An 18575-nucleotide genomic window follows, 5' to 3' on the forward strand; every position below is an offset into this window, starting at 1 on the left:
CTCTAAACCATGCAGGAAAGTTCTAAATGGCAGCTGGTCAGGCAGGCATGGCCCTTCACACTATGGCAATCCTTCAAGCCTACCAGGCGGATGTTCTAAAGGAGATTGACGAGGGCACTGGCCTAACGCCGGAAGCTGTCAAGCAGCTTCGTAAGGCCACAGATCTGGCCTTAAGAGCCACCAAGCACACCGCGCGTGCTATAGGTCGGTTTATGGCGGGCGGTTGCTGCAGAGTGCCACCTGTGGCTCAACCTCACAGAGATCCGTGACAAGGAGAAGGTTTTCCTCCTGGATGCCCCAGTTTCTCAGTCTGGACTGTTCGGGGAGGCGGTCAACACTGTGGTTGACAAGTTATATCCGCAATATCCCAGTCTGCCGCCTTCAGGCAGTTTATGCCCAGGAGGGTTAGGGAGTCGTCTAACCCCTCCCCGTCTCAACCCAGAGAACCTCCCTTTCACAGGAACGAGTTCACCACAAGGAGGAGTGACCTGGCTCATCCCCCACCAGCTATGGTTTGGGGAGCCCGCGGTCGCCCATTTCCCCGCCAGCGACCTCATAGGCGTCTTGAGCTGAAGCGGTCTAACAAACCTTCCGCTCCAGCTCCCTCAAATCGCTCCTGACCCTCAGTTCAGAAAAAGGAGAGCTTTCCCCGACTTTCGAAGTTGGGACCGACTGCTCAAGCGTTTCTGCCCACCTCTCACTTGCTCTCCTTTTCCAACTCTGCCACTTTCGCAGCCCAGCACGTTTTGAAGTGCAGTTTCTGTTCAACCTCGTTCAAACCTTCCGGCGCGGGAGGAAAGATAAGCTTTCTCCCCTCGCCCCTGACGTGTTTGATACCTACCGCTCACATCTTCTGAGACACGTTCAGTTTTCTTCAGGAGCACATGAGACATTTTCTTTGGTGGATGAAGCTCTCAGGGGCCCGATCGACAGGACCGGCTCTTCGCCTGTTGAAGGTGTTGCGCAGTTGCTCCCGCGCCCTTTCAGTCTGGCGGGACCCCCTCTTCCTTCAGAAAGGGGTCAGCATGGGCTCTGTTTGTCAGTGGATTTTCTGTCGCGGCAGAAGCTCAGGTCAGGGGAGTGGATGCTGAACCGTCAAACAGTAGCCCTGATTTGGGACGTGTTCGGAAAAGCGGAAGTGGACCTCTTTGCATCACAGGAGTCGTCCCAATGCCCACTTTGGTTCTCCCTGAGCCCCCCAGCACCGTTGGGAATAGATGCATTTGCCCACCCATGGCTGATGCAGAACCTTTATGCATTACCGCCAGTCAAATTGATGGCAGGTGGTTCTGTCCAGGGTGTGGGAAAGCAGAACCCGTCTCCTACTTGTAGCCCCATTCTGGCCATCCCAGCCGTAGTTCTCTGAGCTAGTTCCTCTTCTGGAATCCCCTCCCTGGGAGATTCTGGTCAGGGAGGATCTACTGTCCCAGCTTCAAGGCAGGATATGGCATCCTCGCCCCAACATTTGGAAGCTATGTGTATGGCCCATCAGAGACTGCTAGCTTTGAGCTTTGGTCTTCTCGCTGATGTTCAGGAGACCATTGCAAATGCGAGAGCCCTTTCCAGGAGAAGGCTGTATTCCTCCAAGTGGAGGGTTTTTGAGTCATGGTGTTCGACACATGCTAAGGATCCAGTCAGCTGCCTGGTGGGTTCAGAGAGTTCCTACAGGAGAAGTTTGCCTCTGGATTGGCCGCTACCACTCTGAGTGTATACGTTGCTGCTATTGGAGCTCATAGAGAGTGAGATGAGATCCCCCTGGGTAAACTAAGGCAAACTAAGTCTCAGCATTTATGCGCGGGGTTAGTCGCCTGAAACCAGCAAGCTCCCCTGTAGTTCCCTCTTGTGACCTGTCAGTGGACCTGGAGGGAGCCCCTTTAAGCCCTTGGAGTCAGCTCCGGAGCGGATTCTGACTCTCAAGGTTACTCTTTTGTTAGCTTTGACTTCTTTAAAGCGGATTGGGGATTTGCAAGCTCTTTCTGTTAGCTAAACATGTATGGACTTCGCTCCTGGTCTGGTCAAGGTGACTTTAAAACCAAGGCCAGGATATGTGCCCAAAGTATTGTCCACATCATTTCGCTCTCAGGTTGTCAACCTTCACTCTTTCCAACCTCCTCCTTTTGTTTCTGAGGAGGATGAGAAGCTTCATTTACTCTGCCCTGTCCAAGCGTTGAAGTTCTATGTAGATCGCTCTAGTGGTTGGAGAAAATCAAGCCAGCTCTTGATATGTTTCGGTGCTGGCCGCCGCGGGCTTGCCGCATTGAAACAGAGAATTTCCCACTGGGTTACAGAGGCTATTTCACTGGCATATGAGGTGCGCGGTCTGCCTTCACCTCTTAGCATCAGGGCACATTCCACCAGAAGTGTGGCTTCCTCTCAAGCACTTTTTACAGGGGCCCTCCTGGAAGACATTTGTGTAGCGGCAGGCTGGTCCTCTCCGCACACTTTTGTCAGATTCTATAGTTTGGATCTCGACATGGCTCCAGGTTCCCATGTTTTGTCTGCTTGAACCAGTCATGTAAGTTATCTGGTCATTGTACTAGTTACGGCAGCGCTTAGCTTGGCGAGTTTGGTATTTCGTTCCCACTGCGTCTTAGCTACGCAGCGTTGAGTGAATCTATGAAAGAGAACGTCTCTGGTTACTGGTGTAACCTATGTTCTCTGAATAGCGAACAAGACGCTGCGTTCGCTGCCAAGCTCCTCGTGCTGCCGACAAGCTTCCTTTTTCGGCAGAGAAATCTGAGGAGCAGATGGTGCGCGCGCCAATATAATATGACGACGTAAGAGCGTCGATGCGGTGCCCACGCCATCAGCCAATGAATTGGCGTGATCCTATATGGGCTTCAGACAATCGGCACACCCAGAAGGCGTTCCCACTGCGTCTTAGCTACACAGCGTCTCGTTCCCTATTCAGAGAACATAGGTTACACCAGTAACCTTTATGAGACGTTTCTGATGTCACAAACTACCTTGTAGCCAATCAGGTCAACGAGTGATCATCAACCAGTGGATCTCTGAGCTGGTGTGAGTGAGTGGAGGCGGAGCTAATTTACATATTCATAGAACTGCGTAAATGAGGCAATGGTGTAGAGTTATAGGCTATTCAAGCTATTTTAGTAAGAAAATACTACTGTTATTCCCCAACGCATTTTGTCACATGGGCCTTCATGAGGGCTAAACGCTTGCACTTATTTAAATACAAGCAAAAAAAAAATCACATTTTCAAATAACAAATAAGTCAGATAGTATGGCATAAACCAATCACATAACATATCAGGTAAGTGATCACACATCGGGCCAATAGCCTCTGTATTTGTAAGCTTCTAAAGCTTCTCCTAACATTGACCTAAAATATGTTTAAAGTCTCCCTGCAGTCAATAATTTTATCCCTTAAAACTCTTGATCTTTGATCATCAAAATTATATATTTAAACTTGATAACAATTTTCTTCATGCCTTAACATAATTATTGCAAGTATAAAATGCAAGTTTATTGTTTTACAAAAAAGGATCTGATGTTCTGAAATAATCAAAATCTGAAACTGTCACAAATTTCACTAAATATTATATTTTTAAAGCACTGCATTTTGCTTTGTTTTGTATGTTGATTTTGTTTTGTCCATTTTGCCAGAATTTTGAATTCATTTTATCACTCCTTTATTATTGTTCATGTACAGATGAAGATTCCCTGATGATTTGCTGGTAATGCTCTTGTCTGGTTGAATGAACAGATAAAAAGAGCACAGAGAAACTGATGATTTACACAGAGCTGATTATAACAGCAGGTGTTTCCTGTGTGTCAGAATGAACTTCCTGTCCTGAAGAAAATCTCCACAGCTCACTGCATCTGCTAGAAGACAAACTTTAAAATCCATATTCACATGATGTCGTATCTGTCAGGCCATCAGGAGCATTTTGTTTCTCATAGTTTAGATCGTAACTTTACTGTATCAAATAATAGTCATTTTTCATCTGTCATTGAGTCACTATAGTTCATTATCAGTCATGTGATCGTCTTCATATTCAGACGACATTCATCTCTGCTGTGCTCTAAACAAATGATATTTACTAGCAGTAACACTAGTTTAATTTGCTCTTTCCACTGAAGATCTGAGATTTTATTTATTTTAGAATTGAATACATGGTTTATTTGAGTATTTACACAATGATACTTTTATTATTTGTTCTTCCATTGATTGTAGATTTTAGACTTAGTAAGGAAGTAATACATTTTAAATGGTTACATGCTTAATTTATCAAAATCAATAAGAAAACTTTGTTTGTTTAACATGCACTTTATTAAACAGGTTGTAAATCTTACATCATCATTAAAGCCAAAATATTGTATGCAGGTAATGACACAGTTCAGGCTAAGTTACATTCTTGAACTATTTTTAATAGTTTCTATATTCATGATTTCTATTACACTACGTCAGAAGATATTATTTCTCGCTATCATAATCACTCAAACAACACATCAGATTCTGTGAGTTTAGTCGCTGCATTCAGATTTCTTGATGCTTGTGCTGGTGATTTTTGAGGCAACAGACGCTTCACATGTCAGATCTTGGTCTTTGTCCCACACTGAGCTCTCAATGGTTAAATAACTGCTCATCTTGAATTTCTGATCGGGCTGCTGTTCAGCAGAGCCGGTGAAGACGCCTGTAGTAACATAGTTCCCGTTCACAAGCCAGCGCACATCAGCAAAAGCCACAGACATATGATTGATCAGACACACCAGAGTGACTTTACTGGAGCTGGTCAGATCTTCTCTGGATGGACGGAGGATGTTCAGCACAGGAGGATCAACATCAGCATCTACATCAACATCAACACAAATCACCATTAACATGGACAAACATCTGCATCAACACACATCACCATTAACATGGACAAACATCTGCATCTCAGACACACATTTGACACTCTGACTACATTTAAACTTCTAAAATGTCACAGATCACCATGTCAACATGTCAAATTATTTAATAAATAAATAATATCATAATTATTTAGTTTAAAACAAGCATCTCAATGTCTTTATTGACTTGAAACACAAAAGTCAAATAGTGCATGTATGTGGGGAGTTTGTTGGATTGTTATTTTCTACATCAAGATTTTAGGTTGAAATGTACATGAATTTATATGACACCGTGCATATTTTAGATGCTGACACTATTTTTTTCTACCATTTTTAATCATCTTCATGCCTTCACTAGTTCATTTTCAACTGTCCTACAGCGTGAAATAAAGGTACAAATTGAGAAATACGACTAGTTCATAAAAGCTTCATGTAAAAAAAAAATATTTAAAAAACATTTAGCAAAGCAGTTTTAGATGTGATACAGCACGTCACACCGCAGGTCAACTTCTCGTGTGTTGTTTCACAGATACTGTACATAATCAGTTTAATGAGCATTTTTAAAAATACATCAAATCACAAAGTATACTTTGTCCTAGATGCTTGTCCTTAAATCACAACATGAAAAAGTATGTTTTACAATAATAATAATAATAATATTTATTATTAATTGAATAAAAATACAACCAGATAAAAACACAGATGAAAGTTAAAGCTGCAGTGAAAGTCTTGTCTGTGTATTTCAGGACTGTTTAATGGTGGCGGTTGATAAAACTGTCTCTGACTGAATTCACACATTTAACTAAATTAACTACAATAATGAGTTTATGTGTCTATAATGAAGTTTAGACTATTTACTACAGTGAAACTATTTAAAAAATGAAAATACAGTGTAATGATCACTTACCAGTCACAATGAGTTTTGTTCCTTGTCCGAATACCACAGTGATACATTTCATATGTTCAGTCGTACAAAAACCTCCTCAGTCTGTGAAGAGACTCAAACAGAAGTGAAACACTCACTCAACCTCAGCGGACTGTGTCCTTTACACATGTATTTCATGGAGAAATGTTTCAGATTCAAACACAAACACATGTATGTTGCTGTTTTAGTCTTCATATTAGCTGTATTTGAATGATGTTTTATTAACAAAGTTCGGGAGGAGCACGTTCAGATAATTAAACCTAATTAAACACACGTGGAGCACATTCAGATAATCAAACCTAATTAGACACGAGTGGTGCTTAATCAACGAGTTAAGCGCTGTGTATATATACAGCAAACTTACCTCCGTTCATTGACAGTTTAACAGCATCCCTCCACCACCCCATCTCCTCACTTACAGTCCTAATACTCTTACAACAACGGGGGGAGTACTCTGGGTTCGGGCAAAATTCCGAGCTCGGAGCCCTCCCCCCGGACAGCACGCCAAATACGCATAATCTTTACTCTGTTTAATTGATGTAAGTGTGAACTCGTGAAGTGCTGTGTATTTGTGGCCCGTGTTCAGCTACAGGATCACCACAGTCCACCACAGGAATAAGTCCTGCAGAGACGCTGTTGGGACGTGAACAGTGTTCCACTCTTGATCCATTACATCCAGACTCGCAACAGAAGGTACGAGACAAACAAACTGAACAAAAGCAGTATCATGACAGCAAATGGCAAGTTAGGAGTTTTCAAGTTGGTGATGCTGTTTTGATGAGGAACTTTAGTTATGGACCCAAGTGGATTCCTGGGTTCATTGCCAAGGTGACGGGCCTCTCTCCTTCCCGGTCATGCTCGGCGCTGGCAAAATAGTGCATAGACACGTGGATCAAATTCTCTCTCAGGAGGTGGAGAGTTCAGAGTCAAGAGAGTGTGTGGGGATGTGTCATTGGACACATCAGTGTGTAGTGGGACTGACTCTGTTTGTGGAGACACTGGGACAGAGCCAGTGGGTTTGGGCTCGCAGGACCAGCCAGAGACTCTTGAAAGGAGTTTCTCCTGAGTTCAATCCCAGAGGTTTGCAGGTCCCAAAGGACTGTTCAAAAGCCCAAACACTTGGAAGGGGGGTTGTAGTAATTTGGAAATGAGATTTCCAAAGGAATTATTATTTCTGTTTCAAGAATAATCCGACAAAATGTTTATTTAAGTAGTTAATGTAGTTAAGTTAACTATGCTCATGGGTAGCTTAAAAAATAGGTCCTGCGCAGGGACGGACTGGGACTAAAAAACGGCCCTGGACTTTGACTAGGCCCGGCCCAAAGCAATCGGTGCGCGGAAACTCGACAACAACAACAATAACGCCTGCCATGAGTGTCACTTTAACTGTGGCTCATGATACTATACCATCCAAATTATTATCCATATTATACAATTTATTCCATGCTGTCTTAAAATGAATTTATTACTTAATAATCTTAATTAGTTTATGCAGTAATTAATCTTAGCTACTGCACAAATAATAATACCACATCTAAATGAAAATACACCATTACAAATGTAACTTCTGTATTCAAAATCTTCAAAGTTTGTAAGCATTAACTGTAACATTACCAACATTTTTAAAAGTAAAAGCACAACATATTTCTTAATATTAGCAACTGCATGTGGCATTTTACAGCTAAAATGTTGAAGTTTAGCTGTTTTAACTACTGTAATCATTAAAAATGTAGCAAGCTGAATATCACTTCCTAACATCATCCCTACCAAGTAACTTGCAAAGTAATTTCTGATTAATTCGGTTCGGGAGTAGTAGAGATAAAAGCCCGCCCGCACTGACAATTGATTGGTTGGGTCCTTACATGCGCTTCGTGAGGGACACGCGCACACTAGCACACACGCGCACACTAGCACACACACGCAATCTCTCGCTCCCTCTCTCTCTGCCGTGCACGCGCTACGCATGCGCGCTCTTGCTCGCTCTAGATTCCGGGAGATTTTAACTAATTTGCGGACATCAGGGAGCCGCTATCAATATGCGGGAGACTTGGGATGTGTGTGGCGGCTGGTGGGCCGGCCTGCCGGCCGTCCTGGAGTACCGGCCGTTCTGTGATTCTCCAGATCACACAGATGGCCAGTCCGCCCTCCCTGCGTGACTTACGTAAATATAGGCTACCCGTATGCAACAATAGTAAAATAATAAATCTTGCTGCGTTGTGTTGAAAGCCATAACGTCTCCAGCCTGTTTGTTGTTCGAGTGACAAGTTATCACAGTATTAAAGTGCTTTGAAACACAATCTCATATGGCTGTTGTTGTTCTGAGGTGTCAGTGACTGCAGTGAATCCGGCTGTTGTCTCAGTGTGTTCACACTCGTAGTTCGGTTCTCCTGGTTTTTTTGGTCCGGATTAAAAAAAGAAAACAATACATAGTCCTGATTCGCTTGGCATTCACACTGTCATTTTTAACACTGGACCTAAAGATACAAAGAAAAGAAAAAAGAAAATATTTTATGACATGTTGCGATGGAACTTGTCGAACATCCAAAACAATGCTGTGTTCTGCGCTGAATTCAAAGTCAACCATAACTCTCGTCATTAAAGCTCTTACAGTGATTAAGTGTCGTGATGTTAAGAAACAAGTTCATAAGCAGCTGTTTTTATCCAGTTTCATTAGCATGAGGAATTTCTAGCTTTAAGACACGAGATAAAGTGTTTGTGTGTCATCTTTTTCACCAATTGCTGTCATTGATTCTTTGCTTTGTTATGATTGTTCATTTGTAGATGAGATTGCATGATTATTTGCGGCCGAAGATGAGAGTAATCTGTTGTTAACACTGAGTGAATTCACTTTGGGAAGGAGATGCCATTTGTCAGGCGTTTCAAATGAAAGAGAACAACTGAATCAATCACATACTGTAAGTCTGTTAGTGAAGGGAACATGCTATGGTCACTTCAAGAAAGTGTGTCTTTACACCTGAGGACCAGAGATGAGAAACTGCTGTAGCTTCAGAAGACCTGGAATACAGCACATTTCACGAGTTTGTGTGCCCATATAATATAGCGTAAGTGGTGAACGGATTTGGCAAATATGGTACAAAAGGAGGAGAAGAGGAGGAGGAGGAGGGATGCTGAAAGAACTTACCACGAGAAATGATAAGAGGCTGTTTTTATACCTTGGTATTAATTAGAAGATTAGCTGGGCGTACTCCTCCCGAAATTACGTTAATAACTTCACTTATATATGTTGATAAACATATTTTTCTAAAGATTTACTGGACAGAATAGTAAAGTTTTAGTTAGTAAATTAGGTTAATCATCATGGATCAGAGAAGTGAGGTAGTGCTCTTATCATCTGTTGTCTAGAAGCAGAAGTGAATGTGAGCAGTGAGGAGGTTTTTGTCATGCTGTGAATCACTGTGATACGAACTCACTAACTGAGCTGTCCCATGTGTTACAGTAATACACTGCAGAATCACCAACATCCACATTACTGATGATCAGACTTTAATCTGATTTAGATGAATGTGTTGATGTGAATTTAGGAGCAGAGAAACCAGATCCATATGTTGGAGAGCTCCAGCCATGATGAAATCTTAACACATGTTGAGGAACTCCTCCTGGAGTCTGTTTGTACCATCTAGCAGAAGATTCAGTTACTGTCCCCAGATTACAGTCCAGTTTAGCTGTTTCTCCTTTATTGACTGTGATTAATGGACTCTGAGTCACTACAGTCACTCCACTGACACCTGCAGAATAAACACAACCTTTATATGAGATTGTGTCAAAACAATTTTAAAAATATTATATCAGAAATGATGAAAACTTACAGGTCAGAAGAGTAAAGAAAGCACAGATTATTGTGATCATCTTGTGATTTGGTCCGTGTGACGTGTAAAGATGAGCAGAGCTGTAGAATAATGCTGAGATTATCAGAGAGAGAAACTTTAAGACAGTCAAGATCTCTGAGAGGGAGGAGCCACTGAAAGACCCGCCCACATCGTACAATAGACACGCCCAAATCGCACAATAGACACGCCCACATCATATCAGTTTTTCTCAATCGATTTGACACAAACTCAGATCACTGCTCTCAAAACAATTAACACAGTGTAAGGGGTATACAGTCAAGGACCCAGAACCAGATATGAAGAATGAAGACCCGGAGTCAGAATTATAAAAAATTAAAGAAAAGTTTTACTGAAGATAGTTTGCATTTTCATCAGCAGAAGTCAGCTTCAAGACTCACACAGGAGTTCGTAGGCCGCCTCGCTTACAGTTACAAAGATCACAGCAGTTATACCATTTCCAAGGTCTAAGCTACGTCATTGCTTACAGGTTGAATGATTCTCATTGGCTAAGAAACATGAAAGCCTAAACAATTTAACACATGTGAGGAGATAGGGGTGCCTATCGCCATTAGTAAAGATAGTTGTCGTCCACTCATTGGATTTAGGCCTGTGGTGGCCTCGCAGGTTAGAGAAGGGCGCCGGGGTGTCTGGTCCGACCGTCCAGAACCTACATAGAATGTCATACGCACACACACACAAATAACAGACACTAGCAAATAACAGCTCCCATCAAGGCTGAAGAGAGTCTGAGCTCCTTATTATCAGTTAAGTATACCAAAACATAATGCTAAAACATTCACTCGTTTGGGAGAAAAACAGATCACTGGCATTTACTCCCAAGGAAGGAAATATACTGGAAAGAATACATTTTAATACAACAATTAAAGTTTGATAGTAACGCTCAATATAGCTTGACCATATGTCCAGCGAAGAATCATATGTGCCCACGCTGCCTTTCGGACCCTCTAACCTTTCTACTGATCCCAGAGAAAGAGACAAACGGCCTTGTGGGTTACGTGGCCTTCGTGTCCTGCGTGTACTACGTGCAATCTCAAAGTAAGATTGGAATGCACCTAAAAGAAACTGGTTACTTGCATCCATGCATTTAAGAAAATATAATTTCACAAGCACAAGAATATAAAAATGATTATGTGATAATGAATATATTTGATTATTGATTTTTATAAAGGAAGTATATAACCATTCAAAATGATATATGATTATATATGTATTTGAAGAGGCAAGGGATTTTGACCAACCCTTCAACAGTGATCTGAACACTTTACAATTGTCATAAACAGATTGTAAGTTTGTCATATTCTCAATTGCACATAGCATGATTTCAATTGGCCCCAAACTAGTAGGCCAATCTGATGGTTTAGTTTTAGTTTTTTTAGTTTATTTCTTTATTTGATCAGGGACAATGCACAAAAAAAAAACATTAGTCTAAAAAAGAAGAGATGTCATGTGCCAGGTTATAGCAAAAAATGCTAATTTCCACCTGCTGTCCCTGGACAGCTTGATGTTATACTTACAAAAGTTATAATAAAATAATATACAGAATAATACATGGAAATCACTCACATCATAAAAAACACTCTCTACTTCAGGAAACTATCACTCACTCATTCACAGTTTACATCATTCATATCACAGTCATTCAGTGCGTACAGATTTGCTTTGATAATAATCATTGTTTGGTCAGGCGTGTAAAAGTACTATAGTTTGTACATGAAATAATATTGTTTGGATGGTCAATGATACACACATCACTGGAAATGCAGTTTTTCTAATTGTTAACTCAGCTATCACAATTGCATTAACGATAAAACTATTTTCAAAAGTAGCAAACATTGCAAATGAAAAATATAAGATTAAGCATGAGAAGGGGAAAAGAAAGGTGTAAGAGTGGAAGAGAGTTGAGGAATGGGAGAGGAAGAATGAAACGGGTAGAAAGAGATGAAGAGGAGAGGAGGAGAGAGTTTAAGAAAAGGAGAGCGAGAAGAGATGGGTGAAGTGGAGGACATTGGTGTACTGGAAAGAATAAGAGGAGAAATTGTAAAAAGACAAAAGGAAGGGATGAAAGAGGAGTGAAGAGACGTAGAAGGTACAGACTTTCAAATGTAATGGAAAATCATCCTATTTGACCATGTAATAAATAAAGCTTCTTGAGAGAAACTGAAACAGATCCAAAGTGTTACTAAGACATTACACTTTTATGAGTATTTTACTTAACTATATAGTGTAGGCTACATTTGTAATTTTGAGAACGACAAAGAAAGAAAGGCAAGTTCTGTAAATGTCCAAACATTTTTCAGAATATAAGTTCAAGAACATTGAGGATGACCAAGTTTGTTTTGAATGGAATAAGAGCAAGTCATTTCTAAACAAAAGCATCAACTTCAACGGAAGAGTCCTGTGCAGATGTTGAGGCAGAAGAACCGTGATGATAATAATGCATGATTAGAATATATTCTGTATGATATTCTCTGGCCAGATGTAAATCTGGGCCGGGTTTCCCGATAACGATGTGTCTTAGCACTTAAGAGCGCTCTCTACGTGCAAGGTTACGAACGCTCGCCGCAATTCCACGCGCGTTTCCCAAAAAATGCACTTAACATGAACGCGCGAGAACGCGTTCTACGTGCTACTTAAGCGTCGCTGTCCATTCGCAAAGTGCTGAAATATAACCTTATATGGAATCGTATTCTGAACGTTTAACCTAATAATCGTCATTTGTTGTGGATTAAATCAAGACAAGTCTATATAAAGCACCTATACACAGGCTGACAAAATGGCTGAACAAAAACAAAAAAACAAGAGAAGATACCTTTCAAAAAGATAAAAAGTAATGTCCTTTTAGAGAAGATATATAGAGGGAAACAAAGATTTTATTTTTAACAGATTTAAAGGACACCATACAAATAAGGAAAAACAAAACATCTGGGAGGACATTGCAAACTAACTGCAACCGTGTTCAAAGATCAGGGAAGGAGGTCCGCAAGAAATGCCCAATACATGGCTGGTTTCAGGGCCGGCTCTAACCCTTTGGTTGCCCTAGGCGATATTGAGTTTTGCGCCCCCCCCCCCCCCCCCCCCTAAAAAAATTATAAGTATTTATTAAACTAAACATGCTCTTATAGTTACTCGAAAACTTAAACAATAAATTGTTCATACAAATGCTACAAAGAACGTTCAAGGATATTTATATAGTTGCACTGTACAACTATATTTTATCTGACCATAAATAACTTTTAGTAGATAAATTACAACTACTACCACCACTAGGCCTACTATTATTACAATCTATTGGGCTGCTACAAGGTTAAGGGGGTTTAGGGGGTATTTCCCCTTAAGAAAATTTTGTGCATTTTACTGTTAAATTCATCAATCTGGTGCACTTAAAGAGTTCAAAACTAAAAGCTCCAACCCATATTCAGTGCAAATTGAACAAAGAAAAATTCAAACCTCTTTTAATTACAGTGTCTGTCTTCATTACACTGCTACATAATAATATATATAATATTAATCCCATGATGACAGTAATTGCCATAGGCTATATTGTAAAACAAATGCACTGAAAAATAAAGGAAACTTTCATGAGTATTGTACAAATTTCTATACTTAAAAGTAAGTTATATATTTGGAAGTAACCCAGCGCCGCCAATTAAGCAAAACAAAACAAAACGAATGGGTCACCGATGTACGAGTTTTATGGGCCGTTAAGACAAAAATAGAAAAATAGAAAAATAAAAGTATGAGATGTATGTAGGTAGCTATCGGCCCAAAAAGCACGTCGGGCCCGCGGGAATCCCCCGGTTGTCCCGATGGCCAGAACATTTGACACCTTAATGGCTGAGATGAGAAGACTTACCTCTACTGGGCTTTCTTTTTATCTTGTTGCTTTCTCCGTTTTCGTCCCTGTGCACCAGAGGGTTTAGACCGCTTCATTTTCGATCAGCGCGCGCAGCAGCCGAGCACTTACCTAACGTAACCATAGAACGTAACGTAACGCAACTAACCCCCGCCCCCCCTTTAGAAATGATCGACAGTAATCATCCATTCAATCTAATAATCTGGTTGACAAGTAATTAAACGTATGGCTGAGGGGCGCCTTAGGATGATCATGTTTAATAAACATGTTTTTGTTTCGCTTGTCATTCTAATTCTATGATTAATGGGAAGTACGCCAGGGGCGACACTAGAGGGCGCCCGCGCCCCAACACATTTGTCGCCCTAGGCAACCGCCTAGTTCGCCTATAGCAATCGCCGGCCCTGGCTGGTTTTCATGCACGTCAGGAAGTCGTTGACAGAATTTTTTTAATTCATCCCTATTTTGCCCAGTCTTTAAAGCATATTTCCCAGATTTCTTATTTTATGATTTTTTTTGTTCATTCGTTTAGTTTAGATGTGTATTTCTATTTTTTCTTCCCTTTTTAATTATTTCCTGTATTCATTTAAACAAAACACGAGTACAACAAAGTGTACAATAAAGTACAATCAAAACCTTATATTATACTCGCGTTGCAGTGTAATCTGTTAAATCTAGATAAAAGTGTAATCTGCCGGTTGTCCTGCAGGTGATCTCATAACTGTCTTCTTACGATGCACTTGGGGATTTACGATTACTCCAGAGCACTCGTAGTTCTACGAAGATTTTCAAGTGCTACTTAAGTTACGATGCTTTTGGGAAACAGACCATAATATTAAGATCAGTCGTACGATCGTTTTTACGATCAACTTTGGCTTACGATGCTTTTGGGAAACGCAGCCCAGAGCCGTGATCAATAAAGTTGAGTGATCGAATACTGTACAACAGCAAACATTTGGGGGAAAAAACATAAATCCAAACTCCTCATTTAAGAACTTTATGATAAAATGCATTTTCAGTAGTATATTTGTGTGTTTATAGCTGAAAATGTTATGAAATCAATAGAGAAAACACCAAATACAGAGCTTCATGAACTGTTGGGCTATAAGATACGAGTGTGTTTAGATGGCAGTGTTTATTGTTTTGAGAGCAGTGAACTGGGTTTAGAGAAATGTGTCCAATCGACTGAGAATAACTGTAATACAACAATTTAAAAAATGAATCAGGTTTTTTTTTCTTTGGAATATAGTGTTAATCAGTGGTGTATATAATACCGGTAGTTAATATATTAATTTTAATATATATATATATATATATATATATATATATATTTAAATGAGTCACTGTGATATTTGAATGTGTATTACGGTATTACAAGGCTTTTTTTTAAAGTCTATACGCTTCTCATGAATGAAATTAAATGATATGAGAAAGTGTGTTAGGGAAGCACAGACACAGTTCACTAGATACTTCATCTGTCACTAGTGCACATCTTTTCTTTATTCCGATATGCTGTATAATTTTTTAATATATAATATAGAAAACAGATATCCAAAATAAATGTATGTATACATCCATCAAAATATAAATTTTATTGTTCAAATTTTACGTTTCATTTTCCTCACTGTTAAATAAATTAATATAAAATAAATATAAATATATAAATGTCCAACATGCCTAGGTGACCAGTCCATCTCTAGAGTTACACTTGATTTAAATGATTTAAATATACTAATGTAACTGTAAACTGTAACTGCACATATTGTATATTGAATTCAACAAGTGAGACGTGTGTAAAAGCAGAAGTGAATGTGAGCAGTGAGGAGGTTTTTGTCATGGTGTGAATCACTGTGATACAGACTCACTAGCAGAGCTGTCCCATGTGTTACAGTAATACACTGCAGAATCACCAACATCCACATTACTGATGATCAGACTATAGTCAATCTTTGACTGAGCTGTAGATGTGAAGCGGCTGGATGTAAAACCATCACCATATGCGTCAGGAGAGCTGTGTGAATGATAATATCTCAACACAAACTGAGGAGCTGCATTTGGATTCTGTTTATACCAGCTTACATAACTATAATCCTTTTCAATGTTACAATCCATAGTCACAGATTTGCCTTTTTGTTCTGTCAGCACAGAGGGTTTCTGTGTGACCACTTTCACAGATCTGACACCTGAAAAATCATGATAAATATAATTAATTTCATCAATTTTGACACCCCTGAGAGAACAACATGTTTAGAGTGAAATAACTTACATGACAGAAGAGTGAGGAGAGTGAAGTAGAAAATGATCAGCATCTTCCCTGTGAAGCAGTTTGAGTTTAGTGGAGAGATGAAGAGAATAAGAGAGACTGAGAGACTCATATATGAGGAAGAGAAACTCTGAAAGAGTGACGATCACTGGAGTTCAGCCAATCATTTCATCCAGCAACTTTAATATTCTCAGTTACTTCATTTATGGGGAAAAAATAATGTTTCCTCCATTCCTGTAAAATTAATGTTAGTTTAAGGACAATCCTCTAAGAAGTGATACATGAAATCAAATGTATAGACATCTACTAATGTTAAAATTGCACAAAAATATAAAAACAAATTATTTTCAAAGTATCTCATTTATATAATTCATTTCAAACAATACTGCTGAATATTAAAATTAAAATTGTTCATTAAATCATTTAAACTCAGTTCATGATTGCGGTTTGTCTCCTGAGAGTATAGTATAGTATAGTATAGTATAGTTGTCATGAAACTGCACATGGAACATGGACAGAGGTTATCCAAACGCAGGCTTTATTAAGAGGAGAATCCAGAGACAGGTACAAGGAAACAGGCAGGGGTCAAAACCAGGTGCAGTCCAAACAAACATCAAATCCGTGCAGGGATAAGGCAAACGGGAAACCGGGAACAGGCAGATAATCAGGGAACCGAAACACTAGAATACAAGGAAACTGGAACAAGGCTAGGTAATGCAGTCAGACACATACAATACTGAGCAATAAACCAAGGGAAAACTCAGGCTCAAGACAGGTGCGCTCAATCTAAAACAGGTGCAACAAATAAACCATAATCAGTCCAGGGTAAAACATAAAGGAAACAATAAACTAGGAAGGAGTGCCCTCCAGAGGCTCAAGCGGGCACTCCAGCCGCAGATCGTCACAATAGTATAGTATATACAGTCTCTGTATGGATAATCTACATTTGTCAAAACAGCCGTGAACAACAGAAGAAACTACATGTGTTTCATAATGGACTGCACTTGACTGCAGTTTTATCTTTTTCTCTTCTGTCATTCGAATTGAATTGACTTGAATTGTATGTTTATTGTCATTGTATAGTTATACAACGAAATTTAGTCTCTCAGTCAAAAAGTGCACACACACACATACTCCAAAAATATAAATATAAACTAATGTAAACAAATGGTACAGAATGTAAACAGTAAACAGTACAAAAATATAATAAATTTGTACAATAGAAAAAATTTAAATGTAAATGGATATTTGCCGAATTTGATTTCACAAATCCCTTATTCCACATATAACATAAGCATGTGTGTTATGTAGCATTTAGAGCTTGTGCAGCTATTGCATAAAAACGAGTTTTTGAAACGATTTGTCTTTGTTCTGATGGTTGTGTACCTCTGCCTGACGGTAGCAGATTGAACAGAAAGTGACCTGGATGAGATGTGTCTTTTATGATGCCATGAGCTCTCTTGAGGCAGCGTGAACTGTGTAGGTCCTCTAAAGTTAGGAGAGGGCACCCGATCATCTTCTCTGCAGTCCTGATCACCTTATCTTACCTTACCTCACACAGTCCCCGCCAATGAATATGGGTTAAATGTCTGTTTTTATTCTTCCTGAAATCGATTGCTAACTCCTTTGTGTGTGACGTATTGAGGAGCAGGTTGTTGTCACTGCACCACACTGACAGCCACTCCACCTCGTCTCGGTCGACCCATCGCCCCCTGAGATGAGGCCCACCACTGGGGTGTCGTCGGCTAATTTAACGAAAATGTTGCTGCAATAGACAGGGGTGCAGTCATATATATATAGAGGGAACAGCAGGGGGATCAACACACAGGCCTGGGGGAGCCGGTGCTGAGACTGAGAGCTGTGGAAATGTGGGGGCTCTGACCCTCTGTGTGTGTCCTATCAGGAAGTCCTTAATCCAAAGACATGTGGAGTTAGGCAGTCCCAAGTCCAATATTAGGCAGTCCCAAGTCCAACATTAGGCAGTCCCAGGTGCAATATTAGGCAGTCCCAAGTCCAACATTAGGCAGTCCCAAGTCCAACATTAGGCAGTCCCAAGTCCAACATTAGGCAGTCCCAAGTCCAACATTAGGCAGTCCCAAGTCCAACATTAGGCAGTCCCAAGTCCAACATTAGGCAGTCCCAAGTCCAACATTAGGCAGTCCCAGGTGCAATATTAGGCAGTCCCAAGTCCAACATTAGGCAGTCCCAAGTCCAACATTAGGCAGTCCCAAGTCCAACATTAGGCAGTCCCAAGTCCAACATTAGGCAGTCCCAAGTCCAACATTAGGCAGTCCCAAGTCCAACATTAGGCAGTCCCAAGTCCAACATTAGGCAGTCCCAGGTCCAACATTAGGCAGTTCCAGGTCCAACATTAGGCAGTCCCAAGTCCAACATTAGGCAGTCCCAGGTCCAATATTAGGCAGTCCCAAGTCCAACATTAGGCAGTCCCAAGTCCAACATTAGGCAGTCCCAAGTCCAACATTAGGCAGTCCCAAGTCCAACATTAGGCAGTCCCAAGTCCAACATTAGGCAGTCCCAGGTCCAACATTAGGCAGTTCCAGGTCCAACATTAGGCAGTCCCAAGTCCAACATTAGGCAGTCCCAGGTCCAATATTAGGCAGTCCGAAGTCCAACATTAGGCAGTCCCAAGTCCAACATTAGGCAGTCCCAAGTCCAACATTAGGCAGTCCCAGGTCCAATATTAGGCAGTCCCAAGTCCAACATTAGGCAGTCCCAAGTCCAACATTAGGCAGTCCCAAGTCCAACATTAGGCAGTCCCAAGTCCAACATTAGGCAGTCCCAGGTCCAATA

At 40.6% G+C, this 18575-nt stretch overlaps 1 pseudogene; it reads right to left on the reverse strand.

Moving 5' to 3' along the window:
* Positions 1-4371: 4371 nt before the first annotated feature.
* On the reverse strand, positions 4372-15932 carry LOC130085822 (immunoglobulin lambda-1 light chain-like; annotated as a pseudogene).
* Positions 15933-18575: the final 2643 nt, after the last annotated feature.

The sequence above is a fragment of the Rhinichthys klamathensis genome, unplaced genomic scaffold (assembly GCF_029890125.1).
Source record: "Rhinichthys klamathensis goyatoka isolate OS25496 unplaced genomic scaffold, OSU_Roscu_1.1 h1tg000004l_1, whole genome shotgun sequence".
Taxonomy (NCBI): Eukaryota; Metazoa; Chordata; class Actinopteri; order Cypriniformes; family Leuciscidae; genus Rhinichthys; species Rhinichthys klamathensis.